This window comes from Pseudochaenichthys georgianus, chromosome 3, assembly GCF_902827115.2.
Source record: "Pseudochaenichthys georgianus chromosome 3, fPseGeo1.2, whole genome shotgun sequence".
Classification (NCBI taxonomy): domain Eukaryota; kingdom Metazoa; phylum Chordata; class Actinopteri; order Perciformes; family Channichthyidae; genus Pseudochaenichthys; species Pseudochaenichthys georgianus.
The window spans coordinates 10668906-10691210 of NC_047505.1; the positions used below are offsets into that span (position 1 = coordinate 10668906).

At 42.5% G+C, this 22305-nt stretch overlaps 1 protein-coding gene across 2 annotated transcripts in view; it reads right to left on the bottom strand.

The window, feature by feature from the left end:
* LOC117462567 (protein MTSS 2-like) overlaps positions 1-22305 on the bottom strand; it is a 102812-nt gene that overhangs the window by 73245 nt on the left and 7262 nt on the right. The window lies entirely within an intron of this gene.

Genomic DNA, 22305 nt, shown 5'->3' on the forward strand with positions numbered 1-22305 from the left:
CATTTGCTGGATCCTTTCCCCCAACCCTAATATGAAACTATTGTATAATAGCTTCCTCATTTAGATGAGGAAAAACAATCCCCAAAAAAAAAAGGCAGACATTTCTCCAGGTCTCACTCTCTGTTCCCCTCCTCTCCTGTACCTCTGTAGGTTAAACACACCTCTTTACCCTTGTCAGCTTCTGTCATCAATTTAATTCCCCATTATCTTTCCACAAAGCACACACCCCCAACACGCTCTCTGCTCCTTACCCAGCATCCCCCCTTATTTCACCCGCTCCCAACCTCTGTCTTCATACCCACAAACTGCTGCCACCCCTCTTCTCCTTATGCAGCAGTCTAATCCATCGCACGCACGCTCGCGCACACGCACACACACACACACACACACACACACACACACACACAGATATCAGTTGGTGCCACTGGCATGAGGCAGCATCAAAGGCTCTGAGTAGGATTGCTAACACAATTCAAAGCTAATGGTTGCTGCTCCCCCACCCTCCCCCACCCTCCCCCCTGTAGACTGCATGGCTGCTCGATCAAACACACCCGGCCTCAGCACACATTACATTACACTCGATCCAGGTTAACCTATAACCCGGTTAAATAGCTGCAAATTGTGTGCATGGGGGTGGGCAGTTGAATGTATAGCAGGATGAAGTGCGCTTACAGGAACAGTAAGATACGGGAAAATGTGTCCATATGAAAAAAGGAAACTTAAGGACGTGCATGGAATAGTGATAAATGAAAGCGAAGGAAGCCAGTGATGGGGGGGGGGCATGTCAGACTGCCACAGACAGTAAGGTCTGTTCACGCTTTGATCTGCCCCGTTTGATGTGGCTTAATTTGGTCTGAAATCACAGTCCTATTTCCCCCTGGTACGGAAATCTGCGCCCTGTCCACACACACACACACACACACACACACACACACACACACACACACACACACAGGAGCAGCCTTTCATCTCATTAGTGTGTCAGCCATTACATTGAGTGTGTGTGTGTGTGTGTGTGTGTGTGTGTGTGTGTGTGTGTGTGTGTGTGTGTGTGTGTGTGTGTGTGTGTGTGTGTGTGTGTGTGTGTGTGTGTGTGTGTGTGTGTGTGTGTGTGTGTGTGTGTGTGTGTGTGTGTGTGTGTGTGTGTGTGTGTGTGTGTGTGTGTGTGTGTGTAAGTGTGTGTGTGTAAGTGTGTAAGTGTGAGAGAGAGATTGATTCCCCTTCCTTTACACACAGGTCTTCCCCCACGCACCTTGTGTTAGAATGCATCAGTGAGGTGCTGTCACCTAGTTAACCTAGTCAGTTGGTAAATTCAATCAAAATCACAATATGGGCTAGTGCAACATTTTCCCAGTAAGCGCAATATGTGTGACAATATCTGATTATCTGCAGAGAAGTCCCAGCATACAAACAGTATTCTAAATACTTAAAGGTGGGGTGGGTAATTTTGGAGAAACCAGCTCGAGTGCGCTAGAATTTGAAAATACACAACCGGAACAAATCTGCCCCTTCTTCACAGAGCCCCTCCTCCAATACACACGAACGTGCACATGACCAATGAGGGCACGAGATAAGTGTGTGTCCAGATGGAAGGCTGACAGGCAGGTAGGCCATCCAGTTACTTTAGCCGGGCCGGCTCAGATGATTGGTCGTGCTTTTTACAGTACTACGGCTTCCACAGATGACGTTTTTATGGATTCATTGTCAAAGCACTTGAGATATTCATTGCTATCGGGATGTTAAGAGCATTCCATGGAATATAACAACAAGTGTATCTCGAGCCGGTTTCTGAAACTTACCTATCCCACCTTTAATGAATGAATGAATAATGTTTACAAAATAAAAATGCCCTCTAATATCGTGAATCAATTGCAATATCAGTCAAAAATAATTGCAATAAACTCTGCAACCTTTCACCAAAGCGCTTGTGACGTCACTGCAGAAACGTTCAGATATAAATGATCATAACAAAAATGTAAGAGCTCAATTCTTTTCTTTTTGTATGATATGTATTTGGCCAGAGAGTGCCTTTATTGATAGAAGAAGAGTTGAAGGGGGGGGAGACATTGCCTAGTCGACATTGCTCCCGTTTCTTTCGTACAGGGATGAGCCCGCGTGTTCTACGGCTGTCAGACTGAGCAGTGCAGCTCATTCAACAAAGTGTGAGTTATGGTGACAGAACAATGCACCAAATTCCCCAACCCCCTGCAAGACACTAGCTGCGTGGACACGGGGCCTAAGTCTTGCAGTACTAAAGCAACCACAACACTATTAGTGTACATTTGAGACTTCTATTTTCCTTTGATGACAGGTTAAAGGCCTATATGGTGACATTGGGTAATACTATTCCAAAGACAGGGCCTGTCCGTCCAAGGGGAAATATCTACTTTCTGAACCCTTCTGAAATCAGTCGTGCCTTTAAGGTTATACAAGGTCCTCAGCCTCCTTGCTTTAAACTCCATACATGTGTCTATGGTTGTGTTTGTCTCGACCAGGGAGCTGAACGACGGCCACCATAACCACTGCGCTCGCACGACTGTAGAACTGGGAATACACGGTGGCTGGGGGGCAAACACAGCAGTGTGGGAGAGACACAGTGCGGGACACAGAGAGTGTGAGAAAAAGCTTTGGGATTGTGCACTATTACATCACCACTTCCTGTGTCAAGAAAAAAGGTCAGCAGGCCATGCATGATTACCTCTCACGCACACAGACGCATACTGTATACACACAAAACAAGATTCCTCCCTGCGAGGACGTTACTAATAAAAACCTTTTTAGCCTCCCTTGTTTTCATGCATATCAGAATCTGAGCACTGTGGACGATTACCAAAAGGATTGTCCAGATTTTGCCGCAGCTAAACCGGCACATAAAAGACGAAATGGTGAAATGCACCTTTACCTATTGCACAGTGTGGCTTTAAACAAGGCACTTGACCCCCAGGACTCTACATAGTAGCTGCCAACGGCTCCTTGTACACATATAATGAATGGCAATGTGCTTTGTACATGTGTGGTGATAACAAAAGTCCTGAACACCAACATAGTCGGAGCAGATACCTAAAAAACAAAGTGTCATGCAGATGTATTGTAAAGCCAACAGGAAGTCGGACATTTTTATTTAGTGTGCAATTTTGGGACAATTTATTTGCATTGACAGGTACTTGAACTGACTCCTCCTTCAAATATAATCTGATCAAATTCATGTTTGAATGTTTATTTAAATGGGAGTAGGCAAACTGTGATTTCCCCTGCACTTGATCCCAGTCTTAAATCCCACAGTGTACAGGGACCCTTCCGTCTTTCCAATAATAATCCCTTATCCCCAAACCTGAGCCAAATATTGACAAATGTTTCCCCTTTTCTTCCAGTAATCCTCCGTTTCATCTGGTCCTGACTCTGGACTCTGGAGTGCTGTCAACAGTCCTCTGGCCTAGTTCTCAGAGCACCACCAGTCCACGCAGTCTGCTCAGCACTCCATTGAGAGCTCCCACTCCAGCACTCACTACAGTGGATGGGAAGCTTACTGTCTCCTCTCGCTCTTTTGTTCCCTTTGTTTCCCCCACAGCAAGACAGAAAAACAGAGGAAATCCAGCGAGAGCGAGGACGGGTGGAGGCAGGCAGAGAGGGATGTAAGGATTAGCCCGATTTTTCTTTTTGTATAATGGAGCCAATTCACACGTTTAAAGAGAAATGCAAGAACCAAACAAAAGGGGCTAATTTCACAGTTCTTATGCATAATCGACCAACTGGGAGTTTTTCAAAAAGAGGATCACACTCATATTTATCGAGGTTGGGATGGATGTATGAGCCACAAAGAAATAAGCAGTGGCCTAAGATATTCTAAAAAAAAATATTTGAAAACATTAAAAAAAAAAATATATATATATATATATATAAGAAATTCGTTACATTTTTCATTAGTTTTACCAAAATAACTTCATTTAATTGTATTTAAAATAACATTTCCAAAGACATAAATCCTTTGAATCTGCCTGTTCAGTTTATGTTGGAATGTGAAGGGTTAAATGAAAGAAGCTCCTTTGGCCGTCTCTGCGAGGTCAAGATAGGAGCTGATTGGTGGTCCTGCTATAAATTCACAAAGGGCCAGCTAGGGTATCTCAATGAGAGAGTAATGTCAACTGACGGTACAATTGACCAATCATACCTTCCCCCTAAATGGGTGGGCTTTGTTTTCGCGGACTTTATGAAAAGTTCCACCCGCTGTGAAGTTTATGCATGTGTGTTATAACAACGGGTCAAGCAAGGCGGACGTAGCTAATTAGCATAAGTTCGTTCATGATGGTGAATATGGTTGCGAAATTATTAACCGAGTCATTTTCAAGATTGAGGGGGTCAGAGGGCCTAGGTATGAAAGTCACGGCTCGCCACTGGAAATAAGCTACATATCTATCTCCACGTCCCCATGGAGAGGGTTTCTGTCTTTGTCTGCACCATTACAGTGAATCAGATTCACTTACACGCAGAGCCAGTAGGTGAGGGGGGGGGGGTGCCATCCCTCTTGTTAGCATATGACCAAAATGCATGGCCCTTGTTAACCTTCCATCCCCCCTCTCAATGCCCAAAGAGAGTGCAGGTAGAGGGTGTTTAGTGGAATATGTTAGTCTTTGCCTGACTTATTGATCCTTTATCTGTTTTTCTCTATAGTCATTGCCACCACGTTACTGCCTGGCAAAATGATGGCCCCGCTCCCTTTCCGGTGAAAATGAAGAATCAGCCCCAAGCATTGCTCCTTGTTTTTGTATTCACGCATGCATGTTTGTTTTATGCTTGTATAAAAAAATGGTGGGAGAAACGACGAGATGAGTTAAATAGAATTTGAATCTATGGCCCTGACAAAAGGACAAACCTGTCGACCCTGGGCACATCGTTAAGATTTGAACTCAAGTTGCTATGTTACCTTTATAGTTGTGTTACCTATTATCATGAGTATTGGTAAACTGATAACCTGGCTTTGTGTGTTTCCCGCCTCTGTGATTGTCGACCACGCCCTGATAGTCTTTACCTTAGCTTGTGTGCATATGGTCTGCGTCTCCGTGCCAGTGTGTTTGTCATACCAAATCTCCCCAGACCTAAGTATCCATTGATTGAGTTTTTGAGTGTTTTTGTATCCCCCAAGTGAGCATTTACTTTGAATATGTTATTAATCTCTTGACTAAAAGCCGTACAGTGTTACCTTGTCCCTGCCGTTGTGCGTTCTTGGTCCTGAGCCTTGTGTGATTCGTAACACTGGACACTCAGGTTTAACTGACGGTGTACAGAACATCTGACACGGCAGATGGAAGGCTGAGGGTCTTTTCTCCCCTATTTCCCTAACTTTAACAATGCCTTAACCATAGAGGTGGTCAATTTAGGAACTATCAGGGGGCAACTTGTAACTAATTTAATATCATCTGAAAAATCTTAATTTATATACCTACACATGTGATTAGATGTGTATCTCACAAAAGAACCGTGATGCATTATGCAATATAAGAGGAGTCATGATGTCCTCTACCATGCTGAGTAAAAAGCCTCTCCAACCACATGGCTGGTTTCAAAGGGAGAGGATCAGCATGCAGATGAGGAGACAGAGGCTGCCTCGCTGCATCATTGATGAGGTGCGGCAGCTAATTCCAATCTAAACATAGTGATGAGGGGAAAGGGAAACCATCTGTGTGTTGTTGTGTCTCCGAGCAGCGATCTGCCCAATGGGATGGCTGCATAATGTTTTGGGCAAAAGTGTTCTCATGAATATCATGTGATATGGCAGACAGAGGTGGCCATGAATGTAGACGCTTGATCAGTGGCTGCATGTCATGCTGCTGTATCTTAGCAGGAGTGAACTATGAGATATGAGGAAGAAAAGATAGTGGCATTTGCTCCAGACGCAGATACTAGGGAATAGAAAAGGGTGAAACGTAGAAGCCGAAGTATCTTCACTTTGTCACATTGTATGTGTCGAGCTCCACAAAGACCGTTAACTACACTTCCCATAATGCTGCCTGCCTGGTAAATGGATGAGAGGAGTGCTACGTCACTGCGTGAACAAATTAAGGCCAGCCTCGTTTCTGGTGAAAACAAAGAAGAACGATTTTGTTATCCTGCCTAAAAGCTGCTGAGTCATGTTTGAAAGTCAGACAACAAAACAAGAATTTTCTTTACTTCACATAGAAAAAATCTGCAGGCCGTCCACAGAGAGATTGAAAGCGTAAATGATGGGACCCGGTCAGTGTGATACGATACGATACGATATACTTTATTGTCCCCGTAAGGACATTTGTTCTGGACTCCATCCTGCAGTTCCGCATACATGTACATATACAAACATAGTGGACATTAAGAGACATACACATATCATCAGTCATGCACCGTTTGAACAAACACAATACACTGACGCACATACTGACAATGGCGACCTATTGCACTACCCCTCATGGCCAACATTTAAAAAGTACATTTCATTATATTTGACTACATTTAACAGCTTAATCGACATAGGTAGGAATGAGTGCTTATAGCGGTTCAGCCTGCTCTTGGGAGCCCTGGATCTTCTACCAGAAGGTAGGAGCTGGAATTCTGGGTGGAGTATGTGGGTGGGATCAGACGTCTATGGATCAGACACCATTTTGTTTGCCTGCTGCATTGAAATATAACACACTGACAAGCCAAGGAAATCCCTGTTTAAGTGTCAGCCACTCATCCACTATTGGACCGAATGGCCATTGCTCCGCTATTGCTATCAATGTCATCACATCAATGCCAATATTCAATCTCAAATGACATTGTGTTAACTGTTTTCCTAACCGACCATCGCATTAGGGATCGTTGTAGATACAAATATGAACAGTGTTCTTCATGTGTTATGATCCGACTTGTGAAATCCTCAGAATCTGTATTCACCACCAGTCAAATGATGTTGCTCTCATGCATTCTTTATGCCCAAAGTTTTATAACAAAGACCTGCTGTTAAAATTTGAAGCTGGTCCAATGACATCATCAGTTATTTTCTCAGACTTTTGAAAGCTACTCCAGAGCCACACCATTTAACACGTAAACTGATTTTGCTTCAGCTCTACATGTTGTACCTTTAGGCCAAAGATACATACATATTCTGGCATGAACCATGTCACGCAGAGAGAGATTTACACACAGGACAGGCAGCACACTGAGAAAAGACAAGACGGAAGCAGAGCCATCTGCGTTATCTGTCATGGGACGGTATGTTGACAAGCAGCCATCCATCAGCCAGGCTTGTATAGGTATAAAGATGTCACTTACAGTAGGTGTCTTTCTCCTCTCTCTGTTGGGATCGATGTCATTATTATCTGCACTGCTCCAATCCTGTGAAAGGGCTTTTGAAGCTGCTAAGGGAGGGTCCGTCAGATCACTTACTGTAAGTGACTGTACCTGCTGCTGTGATCCCCAGCACTCAGAGAGGTACGTCTGCGTTGGAGAGGAACTTGACTTTGATGGCTAAGCGTGAGACGGTGTCCTAAAATCTCATTAAGTAGGGAAGTTGAAGACATTTGAGAAAGTACATCATTATCCAATCCTAATTTAATATAGTTTGTAGCAATTTGCTTCAGAAGGGTTAGTGTTGACCTCCAGAATGAGTCTTTGCTGTTGAATGGAATGCTGCAGATCCATACCCAACAAATATTAGATTAAAAGAAAAGCGATATCGCAGGTGCCCTTGTGACTATTTGTATTTGTAAATAAATCAAATGACCTTGAACAATGTGTTGAAAGGGTTGCTCGTAGTAGGGCTGTGCGATTATGGCAAAAATCATAATCACGATTATTTGGGTCAATAATTGATATCACGATTATTTTGACGATTATTCATTTACCATTTATTGAACTTTAAAACAAATAATATTTTATCAATAAACAAGATCAACAAATATGTTGGAGCGCACTTCCAAAAACATACTAAACATATTATTAATATGATAAATAAAAATAAATTAGACCAAAATAAATTAAATCAAATATGTTGCAGTGCACTGTCACAACCTACTGAAAACTCCTTAACATATAACCAACATGTTGGTAAAACATATTCAACATATTCCACCCAGTTAAACGTTGAAGGCTGGCCAACCGTCATGGTCCAGAAGTAACAGGAAATAAATGTTGAACTACAATTTAAGACCAAATAAAAATGTTTTGGCCACCATGGCACATGCTGGTAGGGCTGCTCATGTCATCTCTTAAAGATATTTTGCAAGAAACACCAGCCTGTTGACATGGTCTGGTTTCAGAGATGAGCGCAGGCAGGTGACGATATTGCCACCTGGACAGAAGACCCTCTCTGAAGAGGAACTTGTGGCAGTGCTGCCACATATGACACAGGGAAAAAAGAAAATACTCTGAACCCTTTCTTTGCCATTATATAAAAATAGTGTTGCTACAAAAGTATAAATTAGGCTTACTAATAAGACAACTCAGATCTGAAGCTACACAGGAATCTGCTGCCAAAGTGCAATAAAAAAGACAAAATGAATAGAATCAAACCCTTTTTTTGTTGCATTTTATTAGAGTATACAAATAAATGCCTTTAAAATAGGATGCAAGCAACACTAGTTTCTTAACCTGAATTGATAATAGACTATAATCAATTTAAACAGAACAGATCTTAATGTTTGCATTCTTATACCATTTTGTGCAATAATTATCATGAATAAGTTCAAACAAACTAAAACTTACAGCTGATTAATAACGGTATCTAACTTGAGTTTTTATTATATCAAAAACCTGTTGAAATGCTTCTGTTATTTTTACTGTCCCCAAAAGCGCGTCGGCAGCCTCCAGGAATGCTTCCTTCACAACTTCGCCGTCTTTGAAATACTTCATGTGTTTCGCAAGAACGTGACTGACCCGATAAGATGCTATGGTAGCAGCCTTGCTCTTGTTGTTGGGCCTGGTGGAAATGGACTGCTGTGCATTTAACTGTCCTCTCAGGCCCCTCCCCTTTTGGGAGCGTAGGGCAGAATTAGGAGGGAATTCCGTCTCGTAGCGTTTGTGCACTGTTTTGAAATGCCGCTCCTAAATGACCCTTCTTCGATAAAGCCAAGCTCGCATTGCAGATGAGACAGGTGGACTTTGAATTGAATAGATACAAAAATAATCATCCTCCCACTCGGAGTGAAAATGATATATTTTGGGCTTTTTTGCTTCTGCCATAATTGCGGTCTTGTGTGTGTGCGGACTGTCACTCCTGTTGCCACGGACAACGTCAGCAAAATAGTGCCCACGGGGTCACTCCGGCCAATCAGAAAGCTTTGATGCGTTCAAGTGCACTATTCTGGCACAGGAAGATTATGTTACAGGACATTAACGATAAAACAGAATATTGTTGTTCTATTTTTAGACACATCTCGCGATCGACTGGGAATCTGCCCGCGATCGCGATCGACTGGTTGGGCACCCCTGGGCTAGACCATAGGTCCGTTGTGGTGGCAAAGTAGTCAGCTGAAGCCACATCTCTTTCAACTTCCCCACGGCATTTGTCATATAGCACAGGCAGCGCAGACCTGCTGAAATAATACCGAGACGGCATCGCGTAACGCTTGTCCAACGTGTTGACAAGTGGCTTAAAGCCCTGGTTGCTAACAGTGCTAACTGGGCACATATCTTTAGCGATGTGAAATGTAATGGCACCTGTAATATCTGTGTCTCTGCGAGCTCGTCGAGTAGGCCGTTGCTCTGTACAATGCATCCTGAATCGATGACTGTGATGATGTGGTGGATGAAGTGGAGCGGGCATCTGCTTTTTGGTCTGATTTTTGTTGTATTATTGCCCGGTCGTATTGCACTTTGTGGTTGTATTTCAGATGATTAAAGAGATTGGTAGTTGCTGCTCTTGTTCTGACATCTTCGCTTGCGCTGAACACTCACAACACATGTCACTCCCACGTGGCCGAGTGGGCCTTTAGGGAGGGGCGAAAGCGCACCCAGCAAAAGTATTTTGTCAATTAGCCTATGCTGTTTTCAGAATCGTCGCAAGCCATAATCGTAATCGCGATTAAAATACGATTAATTGCACAGCCCTAGCTCGTAGTGACAAGAACTGTCAACTCTGCGGTTACCCTCAGCCTTATGCAGCATTTTAGCACCTTTTCTTTTGGTTTGCCACCTAAAACATATCTGCTTTTGGTTCTTTTTGACGGAAATACTGTATGTTCTGACTACATACCAAGCACTAAACGGCAAACAGAATAAGTAGGCAAGGCTAGCCGGTAAGCATGGCTAGCAGGTAAACATTTGATAACATATTTGTGTATATTATACTTTACCACCAAATGTGATGCTAAGCTAGCTGAGCCAATACTAAAAGGTGACGTTAAGACACTGCAGACAACTGATATGTCAGAGAGAATCAAAACTGGTGTGTGACGGTCCGGACAACCTGCACAAACCTGGCATGTGGAAGCCGTCAAAACTACGCCTTACACTCCTTAACAATTGACCAGATCCAGACTGACTTCGTTTAAGTTGCCAATGAAAGAATGCAGCAAGCCTCCTGCTGACACAACATGTTGAAGCAATGTAACTGAATGGTAAGAAAGGATGTAAGTGGAGTAGAGCTGGAAACGCAGCTTCAGAGGCCAACATTCATGCCACTACCTTAATATCAGCAATATGCTAATTGCCAATACATCTGCAGGCTTGTCAGTTGGCTAAATGTACTGTTACAGAATGTCCAAATGTTGCAAATGTAACATATATTTTGACACATGAGAGGAAGTGAGGCAGACTGCACGGCACTACAGTGTGTTGTGGGATGAAGAGGCTGTCGGTGCAGCTAGAGATGAAGGGCGGACTTTCTGTTACCTTTTTCTTCTCTAACTGTGTTTTCGGCAGCTTCTGGCTACAGAGTTAAATTAAGAATATCTCCAAAAAATAAGATGTGATATAGAGCATGACGACATCTCTCTGTGTATTCTGTAGTACAAGAGAATATTGATTAGCCACATTCATTGTTATTCTCTATCTGTGGCCTGTTCATAATGATCAGTGTGTTTTACAGTGAACAGCTGAGTGTGATGAGAAGGCTTTGACAGCGCTGACAAAGGGTTCAGTGAGAGAGGCTGTCTTGGCTGTCTCCCAGCACCCTCACGCCTCCCACCCTCAGCCCTCCTCATTCATCTGCAGCGGCCTTAACGAGCCCCGGGGCCCTAACAACCTAAGAAATGTTAACGAGTTCTAACGAGGGAGATGCTGCTTTAGGCGTCCTGAGATTCTGCTGGCACCTTTTTCTTATGAAACTGAAGCCAATGATGGTGGTTTTTGCAAAGAAAAAGAATCAAGGTCATCTGAATTGTTCAAAAACAAAAGCATGCATATCCAGTGTTTCCCACAGATTTGAAATATACTTTGTCTGGCCATGGCCATGCCTCATGATACCCAATGTGTATGTCTACCATACAGCATAAGAGATAGCAGATACACAACCTCACATGTGCATATTGGCTAGAGTCCCTCCAGTCTTGTAGCAGAGCTTTCATGTATGTGTTTGCCCTTTGGCATTACTTATGCTAAATGTTGACTAACAATTAGCGCCATTGAAAGCTTGGTTCTGCTTTTTAAAACTTGTAGACTCTCCACTGCATGGGTTTCTGTCTTAACTTAGGCACAATACCAGGGGGGGTGGTGGTTGCGGGGGGTGGGGGGTGTGTGGCGAGGTGACGTGACGTGCCTTTGTGAAGTGCAACAACATTAACATTAACCTTTCGGTTGGTCGCTTGTTAGCAGACCCTTCACACGATGGCAGAGCGAACAGGTACAGCCAGGACCGGACCGAGACAATAAGTCAGGCCGGGAATTATACACCCAGCCTGGCCACTACCAGTTTTATTTGAGCCATTTTGCTGGATTTATTTGTCAATATTTACAGCGTTGCTGCTCATAGTGATAGCCCTATGGTTTAAATCTACTACCCACAAATAATCATATGGACATGGGTTACTATTTTTAAAAAATTGTAAATGTATTTAGCAACCTATCCAAGTGATTTTAAGTGGGGGTGGACCTCAAATCCTCTAGGGGGTCCGGGGGTATGCTCCCCCGGTAAGATTTATTTATTTATTTTGGAGTTAAATGCATCAATCTGGTGCATTTTGAGGGGAAAATAAAGAAATCTATGGAAACACCTATATGAAACAGAACTGTATACATTTCAATAATCATAAAATCATGGCCATAACCAATATAAAAAAACACTGACACTTGTTTATTTATTTATTTTTGGTTCATTTATAGTTGTGAGTGTGTCTGGGCTCCTGAATCAGCCTCACCTGTCTCCCACCTCTCCCCCCTCTCCTCTTTTACCTCATTCACACCAACGCAACTCCGGTTCAAGCTCCATGCTAGAGCTTTTCAGGTTCAGAACCAGTTCTTCGGTTTAGCTCTGGCTCTTTTCACACCGCCCAGAGTCCGACTGGTAATGCGTCGTTGCGTCATCGTTTGCGTCATGACGTAACCGTTTGCGTGCCTGCTTCATAAAGCCAAACCGCGCGGATGAAATCAGTTGCATTCATTTCTTATGGCTCTATCTGCAGCTTTTCCAGAGTCATTTCTGTGGTTTAGTTATATTCTTATAAAAAGTGTACTCGTGTCAATAAAGGTTTTTTTAAAACACAACTGCTTCCGAGGTCGGTCTTATTTCTTAAGGTGGACTGAACCATAAGTGTGGAGTAACGTTCATTTCAATTAACTGTAACCTTCACCCAGGTATGTAACAGCTGTTCTCAAATGAACATGTGAAGAAAAGTTTAATATTTATAGTTTTATAGATTTATAATGAGTTATAATGAGAGGTGATCAACGTGAATGCTCAGGTTCCACCTTAACATGCAGACACGTTGCTTCACCATGAGCAGAAACCTTTATATATACAGTCTATGGCAGAAACACTGAAACTCTGAAACTCTTGTTAAGTTTCTCCATCGTTGTGTACAAACTGGATAAAACGCGGGCTTTTTGTTGTTGTTCAGGAGTTGATCTGTCTCTGCCCCTGCCCCCGCCTCGACGTAAGCGTGACGTATGTGGTGCTTTTGCTCTGGTCGGACAATTTTTTGGTGCTTGAAACGAACCGGATTCCGGAGCTAAGAGGCTGCTCCGTTGCGGTGTGAAGAGGAAAACCCGGTGCTTTTCAAGCTCCAGCTCCGAACCGGCCCTGAAACACTGTTGGTGTGAATGAGGTATTTGAGGCAGCAGCAAAGACTAGTTTTAGCTCTCAACAGGTTTTAAAAGTGTATCTTACCTTTTTTCACCTAGTTAACATTTTATTTTTTTGTATTCATGCATATTTTACTAATCACTACCCCCTCAAATGGAAATATGTGTACTGAGAACATAGACAAAGTTAACCATCTAAACACTCAGAACACTGAGCTGTAAATATCCCAAGCATGAATGACACACAGAGACCAATCAATGGCTCTGATGTATGATCTGTATGACATTGGCCATGTCGGCAGGCCACATCATGTAGACAGCCAGTCACCCTGTGTGAGGCAGACACACATTTGCGCATCGTTGTGTTCACAATACATTCAAAATAAATGTAAAAATCCTCAGGCCAGCAGGCCACTTAACAGGCCAGGCCATCGGGAAACCCCCCGGTCCTCCTGATGGCCTGGGTACAGGAGGAGTAGAGCGAGGGATCATTGTCCACAATATACTTGGGCGGCCGTTAATATACCTGGGTGGCCCGCCCAAGTAAAGTCTATGTGTGGGAAACCCTGTTATCAATGAGGCAATGCAAGGCATGTCAAACTTGTCCTCAACTAGCTTTGTATTTTCTTTACAAATCAGCTTCTTTTTTTTACCTTGTCTTGCACCTTTTTAATCTACACCAGTATGTAAAAGAAATATCCAAGTCAGCATGCATAGAATACATGACTGCCCGAAATCAATTCATTACAGTTTCTGTGATAAGCATAATTGCTCAGGGGGATGAAGCAAATCTGAGCAGGTTTTGCATAAATTTAGTTTTGGTTAAATCTGACTGTCAAATGTGCGCAGCTGACTATACAGAATTGTCTCGAAGATTATCTTTGAGAGTGGAAATAGAATACATTTATCATATAAGCAGTGAAACACACCAAGGTTTATAAAACCATGTGTTTGGCATACTGTATGTCTGTTACAAAATAGCTCTACCAAAGAGGCCCGGTTTGCGGTCTATCCAATTTCAGTTTTAGGCCAGCTGGTTTGTCAAGCAATTGTACCAACAAAGTTCTAGAATGTTATCAGACAGCTAGTAAGATACTGATTTGTGAGCTGGCCACAATACATTGCAAATGTGCAATGCAAGAAGTCACTACATCATCCAACATCCACCCCAAGACATTACTAGTGTTAACACATTCTGGTTTGACTAAATCCTCATCAGTCGGACCATTGCTGCTATTACTTTTAAAAGAAAAAAAGCTCTTCCGAATCCATTCATTACAGAAATGATATCAATACGGGTCCCCTACTCAAGAACAAGACTCGGAGATACTTGAACTCCTTTACTTGGGGAACCTACAAAGCTCTCAATCTACCGGTCAACCGTTGTTTCTACTCTCCTATGGTCATCAATCACGGATACAAGTGGCCAAAATGGATTTTCTCCGGAGGGTGGCTGGCTTGTCCCTTAGGCATAAGGTGAAAAGTTCAATCATCCGGGAGGGACACGGAGCAGAGTCTTGTCAACCTGGGAGGAGACCAAAGTGCTGACCTAGGACCAGGTGGAGGGATTAGACATCAACGCTGGTCTGGGAGCACCTTGGAATCCCCCAGTCAGAGCTGTTTGATGTGGCCAGGGAAAGGGAAGTTCGGGGCTCTCTGCTTGAACTGCTTCCTATAGTGACGCGACTTCATCTAGAGGTAATTTGCAGGTAACTTTACCCCATTAACCAATCAATTATTGGATTTATAGGTAGAAGATCAGTCCATGATGATCTGTGGTTGATTAAGCCCCCAAGATATTTGCAACGTAGACTTGTACAACTTCCTGGTTTGACTGGGCACAACATTTGGCATAGAAACATTGTACATAAGGATGTTATAATCAGCAGATATCATAGTTGTCGTAATAGTGTTAAAAGATAAGATGTTAGCATTGAAGTATTGAAAAATTACAGCAATCCACAAACAGCATCGTCACTGCATGACAAAGATAGATACATGTAGATCTTCAGGAGTTATTTAAGCTAGCATTAATTTATAAAATACGTACTGATCAAAGATGTTTTAGTAGTTTTCTTGAATCAACTGTTTTAGATCTGCAAACTAAAAGAGGTGTCCGTCTGACTGAGTGCAAAATACCATCAGAAGGAACATGCCTTTTTCGTGAAAAACACGACATGTCAAAATAAAAATGAATGATGGCAGAATTCTATTAAAATGCTGTGGTTACTGGTTTTGTTGCATGTTGGCTCACTATCCAACTGTTGTGGCTTACTGGGGCTCTTATAGAACTGAGTCGTGGTTTTAGTTATTAGTAACATATGTGCTTTTGACAAGTGAAAATGTCTGATGTCTTATGAAGCTAATGCTGCATGGATATACTATACATGCAGTGAGAAAGGACCCTCTCTTTTCTTTTTCATCATCCTCTGTTTTACTACAATTCTGTGGTGGGAAGTCCCCCGGACCACACAGACACAAACGCACAACAGAGCGGACTAATGATACGCTCCCACAGATCATCTTCAGTTCTGCAGCATGGCCCACAGTCATAGGACATAATTGTCACAGGTTTTTAAAGGGCTGAAAAACAATGGGCGGTCTATGTGAGCAGTTTACTTCCAGTTCTCCTGGTTTGTTGATGTTGTTGTTCTTTAATGAGGACACTGAACTCTAACAGTTTTCTAATCCAGATCTGAAAGGATTTTGTTCCTGATTTGTGGAAAAAACATTCTTAATATGGACTGCTAGATAAAAGCTTTCGATGCAATATACAGTGTTTAGCAAGCCTTCTACTTGTTGTTTGATAGTAATGTGACACCCAGGGCAACCAGAAAGTTGTTAAACACATCATTTTCCCTGGTATAAATAAAGCAATCTGATTATGATTCAATAAATGAATGAAATGCATTAGTTAAAGCCAGACTAGCCAATGACACTGCCAACATGCCTGGAATTGAGAAGTTCTGCAAGGAATATATGCCCACACAAAGGTGTGCTAAACGGCTAAAGGTACACCTTAAAAGCTAAATATATTTTGAGCGTGACATCAATATCATCATCTGCCCATGTTAGCGGGGGTGCACACTGAATGCACTGATCGTATTGCTGTCTGCAGGGTTGTAAACACACCAGAAACCTGAAGCATTACAATTAGAACCTCATGGACATCCACTGTTCACATCTAATGGAATATATCCAGCCCTAAACAAAGCTCAGTGCATATAGGGCTTATGATCTGAATATATACATTTTTTTTGGATACATAAAAAGAGAACTAACTTTTAAGACATGTCCAAAGCATTTGGAAAATGCATTTGGTATTGTGCCTAAGTTAAGACAGAAAATCATGCCGTGGAGAGTCTACAAGTTTTAAAAAGGAGTAGCAATCTTTCAATGGCGCTAATTGTTAGTCAACATTTAGCATAAGTAATGCCAAAGGGCAAACACATACATGAAAGCTCTGCTACAAGACTGGAGGGACTCTAACCAACATGCACATGTGAGGTTGTGTATCCGCTATCTCTTATGCTGTGTGGTAGACTACACATTGGGCATCATGAGGCCAGACAAATAGAAGCAAAGCAGATGCGGCCTGCCAACACAACCACAGGCTCTTCCTGGTTCTCACCATAACTGAGCAGAGGACTTAACCTCGAGGAGCCATCTTTGCACGACGAAGAACAAAGTCTTCTTCAAAGCAAGACGAGACCTCCCTTTATAGGTCTTCATAGAATTTTGGAAACCCTTATATTTTATAGTTTTAGAATGAACATTAATAACTAAAATAATACTGGATTCAAGTAGAGTTGCAAAAGTCATAAACTTAGCTTGGATCTTTTTGGTTTCTGCTGATGATGCTTCCAGTTTCAATGATGTTACTGCTCACTTGATACTCATCATCACACATTCATGGCAAACCAAAGAGCGTTGTAATAGACTAGCAGAAACCCTGACAGAGTAACGTTACGCCAGGCAGACACACAGCTGAAAGCCTGCAGCTAAACTAATGATGCGGTAGAGACATACTGGGAAAGTGGCTGCATGTGACCAGGACCCTGCATGCAACATCGTGGCTGCTGACTCCCCAGGAGGAGAACAGGGACTCGGTTTCCTGTTTTCCAGAATTGAACTTTATCTCCGGTAGAATTCCGATCAGGCATTAGCTCCACCTCCTCTTTTTTTCAAGCTAAGGACCCAAAATCTGCGTTTCTCTAACAGGGCTGCAAAAGAGGCGTATGAGCAGTATGAGGCATGGCTACAATGGGTGATCTGTTTGGTATTTTAAGCAAAAAACTTCACAGACATGTTTTGTATAGGTCTGGCCCTACAATATATTTTTCCAATATAGCATAATAGGTCAACTTTAAAGGGGCCCTATAATCAGGGGTGCACATACGCAGGTAGGCATGCGCGGCAAAAATCTGAATTGCGTAACGTCACTTGTGTCACTACGCGCCTTTGCGTAACGTCACTTGTGTCACTACGCGCCTTTTACCTCAAAACATCAAAACAAAACACATTTTTCGTCTACACGTGTTTCTTGTCAACACTCAATTGAGTAAACTACTAGACATGTACAAAAAAAAACATCAGACATTAAGCAGCTACGTTGCCGTTTCGCTCCCTGTAAAAAATCTTCGGACTTTCTTGGACTGATTGAACTGGGTGCTGGCCGATCCGCGCAGGCCATAACTGACGGACCTGTGAAGCTTACAGGAGGCGGAGGCTCACTGGACGACAGAGTTGGTCGCCGTGTGCACAGACAGGGTTAACGTCGGTATGAACAACAGAATTGTACCAAAACGACGCCAACTGGCTGCGGAGGGAGACTCCCCTGTGCACATTCTGTGCACGCGCACACACTGGAGAACTGCGCAAAATCAGCTGATCACAACGTTCACGCTCTGTGGTCACACTGCTGCAGTTTTATTTACAACCAAGTGGAGCAAAACCCACAGCTGCAATCTTCCTCAGGGTGTTAATGGAAGAGTTTGGAATTAGACAGAGGTGGAAGAAGTACTCAGATCTTGTACTTAAGAGTAAAAGTAGAAGTACTAGAGTGTTACTCTGTTACAGTAAAAGTCCTGCATTCAAAATGTTACTCAAGTAAAATCTGAAAAGTATTATCAAAATATAGTTAAAGTTCTAAAAGTAGTCGTTGTGCAGATTGGTCCATTTCAGAATAATATATATGATATGTTTTATAATGATTGATCATGAAAGTGTTCTCAAAGCTGGTAAAGGTGCAGCTAGTTTGAATGACTTTGTAGACTGCAGGGTAGCTGGTGGATTTACTCCAGGTGGAACTAAAGTCTGATTTAACACTTGATTATATTTCACATCATTCATCCACATCTGTAAAGTTACTAAAGGTATTAAATACATGTAGGGGAGTCAAAGTACACCATGTACCTCTGAACTGGAGTAGAAGTACACAGTAGTATCAAAGTCAAGTAAAGTACAAATATCTCAAAATTGTACTTAAAGACCCCGTGAAGTGTGCGCCTGTGCATGATCTGTTATGCTAATACATATAGTAATGACCAAAATTGTCCATTGAAACCCATATCAAAAGATGTTGGAATAGCAACTAATTTGATGAGTTTTGAATTTGCTGCCGTGAAATCCGCAGTTGACCTCCGCCTTCGTGGGCGTGGCTTGCGAGCTACTGCGTGACGTCACAAGATGGTCGCCTCCGAAGTGTTTACATTCATCACAGTGTATTGTTTCTCTGTTTCAAAGTCGAATTTATCAAAGTTTTTGAGCGAGTATTTTACTGGAAAGTGTGTCGGAGTCGACTGGAAGTGATTGCCAATCGAGAAAACCTGACAATGGAGGCGACAGTGAAGAAAAAGGGAGGAAAAACACACGGGAAGCGATGCATTGCCGCTGGCTGTAGTAATGTCAAGTCTGCCGAAGTGGCGATGTTTCTGTTCCCAAAAGATGAAGGTGAGTCTGGCTGGTGTCATTGTTTCGTAGATTCGTTGATTGTTCATGACAAATAAAGGCCACTGGTCGATTCGAGAGAGAGAGAAAGAGAGACTGAGAGAGTTACAGGGTTGTTGTTAGCATCTAGTGCTAGCTCGGAGCTAACGGAGATTAGCTGTTTCAAGAGGGAGAGTCCTCTCCTGTTGGACTGAGAGAGATAATGTCAGCTCAGGGAGGTAAAGGACTCTGAGTGATTAGATTGTAAACTGTAGCCTAAGTTATCTCAGTTGGTTTGGTCATCTATGTAAACAAATATTTCCATCTATGTTAGTTGTATAAAATAGGTTAAGAAATCCTTCCAATGTTTTTTGATTATTGAAATATATGTTTGATATGAGTGTTGAGAGCTGTATCCATAAATCTCTTAATGTTGCCCTCAAAGTGCACCAGATTGATGCCTTTAACTTCAATTTAAAGAAAAACATCTTCCCGGGTGAGGGTGTGAGGTCATCACAAATAAAACAGGTTCACATGGATAGGATACTAGATAAGTGTGCACACTCATTATGTACATTACACATTTTTCTTGGATTTGTTAACACTATAGTCCCTAATATATTTGTAGAAAGGCAGGAAATGGAATTAAATCGAGAAAAACTGTCAAAATCAATCATTTCTCTCACACTTGTATCACTTTCCAAAGTCTCCGCCATGTTTACAATCACAACTGGGCTCATCTTGTGACGTCACCGCCGCTATCGTCTGCAACTTCCGGTAGGCTCAGACGGCCGTTATTATTAAAAAATATTATTAAATATTATTTAATTTTTCATAATTAATCAATAATTAAAATAATTTTAGCCATGAACAGGCACAATGATATGTAAGGAATGAAACTGCCATTTCATTTTGGCGCAAAAATATGCACTTCACTGGCACTTTAAGTACAGTACTTGAGTAAGTGTACTTAGTAACTTCCCACATCTGAAATCAGATATGACTTCAAGTCATGTGATCATTTCTTAGTATTTGATCCTTCAACTTGGCCTCAGGAAATGCAAGGACTTCACAGTGTTGGCAACAAGAAAGCAAATCGGAGGCTTAAAAAGAGACAGGGAGGTGCATCTTCATCATCTAGCATGCAAGAAGTGTAAATAGAGGACAGTGAAGGAGACACTGAGGAGGACCATGCTTCGTGTGGGGTGCGTACCAAACGCTGTCTCCTGGTACTCATCTGAGTAACTCACTAAAAAAGTGATGTGCACCCCTGCCTATAAATAATGCACATCTCCAGGTTCATATCAGTATGTAGTGTCTCTACTGGGACATGTCTCCATGCTTTAATGTTCAAAAGGCTCTTTATTCGCCTCATACGGCCTGTGCTGCTGCACCTCTTTTCACCCTCCGTCTGAAACCAGAGCCAAGTCTGCTCTGATTGGTTAGCTGGCCTGCTCTGTTGTGATTGGTCAACCATTTAGAGATGTCCCGCTCCTTAGGCTATCACTTACAATAATGTTGGTACTAATCCTGCAACAAGAGTTTCTGACCTGATAAAGTATATTTTATGTGTATCTATGAACCACACGATACACTTACAAATAAGCTCAAATCATATGCTAATGATAATGGAACAGGACCATCAAGGTGAAGACAGACTAATAATCCTTTCAAAACCTTTATTAACAGCTGGCTTTTTTCCATCCTGTTGCAATTGTTCACTTAATATTACATTTCCTCAGTAACCTCTGGTCCATTTAGCCAGCTGACCGTGAACATGACCTCTGCGTCTCATCATATTACCCCTTGGTGACCTGTGTGTCTGTGTGTGTGTGTGTGTCTGTGTCTGTGTCTGTGTCTGTGTGTGTGTGTGTGTGTGTGTGTGTGTGTGTGTGTGTGTGTGTGTGTGTGTGTGTGTGTGTGTGTGTGTGTGTGTGTGTGTGTGTGTGTGTGTGTGTGTGTGTGTGTGTGTGTGTATGTGTGTGTGTGTAATTCACTTGAAAGTTGCGAGACATAGCCTCCAGGGACACACATTGGTAGACAGCAACATAATGCCCTCAAACACACACACACACACACACACACACACACACTAATGGGAAGTTTTCATACTGTATTCTATACACAACCTCAATGACTATCACTTTATAAATTATATTTTCGCCATTATTTATTTACGATTACGAGGTCTTTGCAGCACAAAGGAAACCAAGGGCACTTTGCATACATCACACAACCACAATTCACACACATAAAGAGTAGTGACTGGTCAATTTGGGTGGAGGATTTGCTGAGGTAAGAAAGAGGAAGGGAGGACCCCGGGTGGACAGGAGGAGAAAGAGGAAGGCAGGACCCCGGGTGGACAGGAGGAGAAAGAGGAAGACGATGGGGAAAGAGGAAGAAAAAGTGCTTTGTAAACAGCAAGAGTTAAATCTGCTGACACTGGCAGACGGCAGCATTCAGCTCGGCTCGTGTTGTGAACATGAGTGAAATGATACAACCAAGAATTAGGTCCGCTAGTACAGGTGAAACCATTTGATACACTTGGGGTCACAGGATGAATTCCTTTTCAGTTACATAAACAAATATGTAACCAGATTGCTTTTACATTTATACAAATTGGGGATTACTAGCAGGATGTCAATGTTACTTAAAAACTAAAAAGAGCATAATAGTGTTTGTAGTAAAATATCAGATCTGTAAGCTGTACTGTCCTGTAGGCTAAAATCAATCATCAATCAATGTGTATTTATATAGCCCAATATCACAAATGTTACATTTGTCTCAGTGGTCTTCACAGTGTGTACAGAATATCAGTATGACAATACGACACCCTCTGTCCTTAGACCCTCTGTCCTTAGACCCTCACATCGTACAAGGAAAAACTTCCGTAGAAAACCCAGTTTAAAGGGGAACATGGGAGAAACCTCAGGGAGAGCAACAGAGGAGGGATCCCTCTCCCAGGACGGACAGACGTGCAATAGATGCCGTGTGTAAATTGAAAAGATAATACATTTGCAACATAGGTAGTCCAGATGTTTGGAAATGCATGTGTGTATAATAGGAAGATGAATCCACAAGGATATCCATCCAGGACCGATGATCCAGGACCACAGCCACGACTCAAGATCCAGGGCTCGCGATCCAGGACACAGGACCGCAGGATCATCCATGTCTCCGGATCCCGGCGTA